Here is a 3,436-nt window from a genome sequence, read left to right as displayed (position 1 = left end):
CACAGACCACAGCCCCTCTTTCACACACCCACCCCTCACCCCACTTTCACACACCCACCCCACACCCCTTTTTCACACACCCACCCCCTCAATCTCTCATTGGTCTCTCTCCCTCCTTTCCTCTTCCCCCTCCTTCCCTCTCTCGCTCCACCCCTTATGGTGACGAGCCCTGAGAAGAGGAGTAGAAAGAGACAGAGGAGTAGAAAGAGACAGAGGAGTAGAAAGAGACAGAGGAGTAGAAAGAGACAGAGGAGTAGACAGAGACAGAGGAGTAGAAAGAGACAGAGGAGTAGACAGAGACAGAGGAGTAGAAAGAGACAGAGGAGTAGAAAGAGACAGAGGAGGAGAAAGAGACAGAGGAGTAGAAAGAGACAGAGGAGGAGAACGAGACAGAGGAGTAGAAAGAGACAGAGGAGTAGAAAGAGACAGAGGAGTAGAAAGAGACAGAGGAGGAGAAAGAGACAGAGGAGTAGAAAGAGACAGAGGAGTAGACAGAGGAGTAGAAAGAGACAGAGGAGGAGAAAGAGACAGAGGAGTAGACAGAGACAGAGGAGTAGAAAGAGACAGAGGAGTAGAAAGAGACAGAGGTGTAGAAAGAGACAGAGGAGTAGACAGAGACAGAGGAGTAGAAAGAGACAGAGAACTAGAAAGAGACAGAGGAGTAGACAGAGACAGAGGAGTAGAAAGAGACAGAGGAGTAGAAAGAGACAGAGGAGTAGACAGAGACTGAGGAGTAGAAAGAGACAGAGGAGTAGAAAGAGACAGAGGAGTAGACAGAGACAGAGGAGTAGAAAGAGACAGAGGAGAAGAAAGAGACAGAGGAGTAGAAAGAGACAGAGGAGGAGAAAGAGACAGAGGAGGAGAAAGAGACAGAGGAGGAGAAAGAGACAGAGGAGTAGAAAGAGACAGAGGAGGAGAAAGAGACAGAGCAGGAACCATAGATGTCTGTGACAGAGCGAGCAGGATCACCATGCACTGAGGAGGGGGACGACTTTAATCAAACCACCTGAATACTGGAATGACTGAAAGAACACAACACTCCTACAACTGAGAATACTACAGTTTACTTGGTGAGTGTAACCAGAGCTAACTCACCATCAGTAGCTACAGGTACAGAGAGATAGTCTCAGTATCAACAGTAGTTAGTATGACTACACTAGTTATTATTCCAGGTCTCAGTATCAACATTAGTTATTTGTTAGAGAGCAGTGTTATGGCTAGCAGTGTTAAGGTGTTGTTAATAAGCAACTTTTAATCTGAATTGTACCACTTCCATTCTACCTATTTAGAACAACATATAAACAAACTGTAGATATCGAAAACACAAAGATGTCAAATCAATCTGGTAGCATTTCCACCCTGGTCCGTTAGACACCCGGCTCCTCTTCTATAAACTGGTTGATGAACTACTGATGACGGAATGCAACTCCATTGTAATGAGAACCATGATGTTATGTAATAACTGTTACATGATGCAATAATATCTGCCACTCAGCAGACGCTTTTATCCAAGGCGTACGTGTGGGTGGCCGTGGGAATCAATCTCACAATCCTGCCACTGTAAACTCACTACACCATGTGCAGTGCTGCATTCCGTCATCTGAACTTCATTGCCAGGCAGTGTACATTTTGCAGTAGCTTGGTGGTAGTTAAAATAGTAAATTAAAATCTAGTTAGTGTTTTCAGTAGTTAATTGCTTTATGGGTGAAGTAGGCAAGAATTTATTTTCAGACCTGGCAAATTCTCACTCGAATCATAGTTTTTAAAAAAAATTAAATAGGCTAAATTACACGTTCTGTTAACAGAGGACCTCAAAGGGTTCTGTTCTTGCAGTTTGTATAGCATGACATTTCAGATTTACATATGATAATCTTTCACTGAGTATTTAGGACGTAGTTAACTACTTTTTCAGTGTAACTTTAGTTAAGGAAACTATACTGAACAAAAATATAAACCTAACATGTAAAGTGTTGGTCTCATGTTTCATGAGCTGAAATAAAAGATACCAGAAATGTTCCAAACGAACAAAATAACTTACGTCCCTGTTAGTGAGCATTTCTCCTTTATCAAGATCATCCATCCACCTGACAGGTGTGGCATATCAAGAAGCTGATTCAACAGCATGAGCATTACACCGGTGCAACTTGGGTGCATTGGTAGACAGCAGCATACCACCCTGCATCCCACTGTTAGCTTTCCTCTGAAGCTAAGCAGGGTTGGTCCTGGTCAGTCCCTGGATGGGAGACCAGATGCTGCTGGAAGTGGTGTTGGGGGTTCCTGGTAGGAGCCACCCTTTCCCCTGTTCTAAAATTAACATTCCAATGCCCCGGGACATTGCAGGGTGCGGTCTTTTGAATGGGACTTTAAACAGGTGTCATGACTCTCTGTGGTCACTAAAGATCCCATGGCACTTATTGTAAGAGTGTTAACCCTGGTGTCCTGGCTAAATTCCCAATGTGGCCCTCATGCTGTCACCTTATCACACCCAGCTTATGACTGGCTCATTCATCCCTCTCCCCTGTAACTATTCCCCAGGTTGTTGCTGTAAATGAGAATGTGTTCTCAGTCAACTTACCTGGTAAAAAGTGGCTTATGGTAGATAAATGAACATTCAAATCCCTGGCAACAATGTTGTTTTAGAGAATTTGTCAGTACGTCCAACCAACCTCACAACCGCAGACCACGTGTAACCACGCCAGTCCAGGACCTCCACATCTGGCTTCGTCACCTGCTGGATTGTCTGAGACCAGCTACCCGGACAGCTGATGAAACTGAGAAATATTTCTGTCTTTTATAAACCCCTTTTGTGGGGAGAAACTCATTCTGGTTGGCTGGGTCTGGCTCCCCTGCCCAGTCATGAAATCTATAGATTAGGGCTTATGAATTTATTTCAATTGGCAGATTTCCTTATATGAACTGCAACTCATTAAAATTGTTATAATTGTTTCATGTTGCATTTATATTTTTGTTCAGTATACATTTTTCTTAAGGGTAGCTTTAGTGTAGCTTAACCTCTTCCAGTGTGAATAAATTGGTAGCTTGGTAAAACTATACTTTCAGAGTAGCTTCTCCAACACTGCTGCCAGGTTAGGAGAAGTGTGGATGATGGGATGTTACTCCCGAGTGGTGATGTCATGTTGTTGCCGAGTGGTGATGTCATGTTGTTCCAGAGTGGGGAAGTGATGCTGTTCCAGAGTGGTGATGTCATGTTGTTCCAGAGTGGTGATGTAATGTTGTTCCAGAGTGGTGATGTCATGTTGTTCCAGAGTGGTGATGTCATGTTGTTCCAGAGTGGTGATGTCATGTTGTTCCAGAGTGGTGATGGGATGTTGTTCCAGAGTGGTGATGTCATGTTGTTCCAGAGTGGTGATGTCATGTTGTTCCAGAGTGGTGATGTCATGTTGTTCCAGAGTGGTGATGTCATGTTGTTCCAGAG

This window comes from Oncorhynchus clarkii, chromosome 19 (assembly GCF_045791955.1).
Source record: "Oncorhynchus clarkii lewisi isolate Uvic-CL-2024 chromosome 19, UVic_Ocla_1.0, whole genome shotgun sequence".
Taxonomy (NCBI): Eukaryota; Metazoa; Chordata; class Actinopteri; order Salmoniformes; family Salmonidae; genus Oncorhynchus; species Oncorhynchus clarkii.
Note: the sequence above shows the minus strand (reverse complement) of the source record.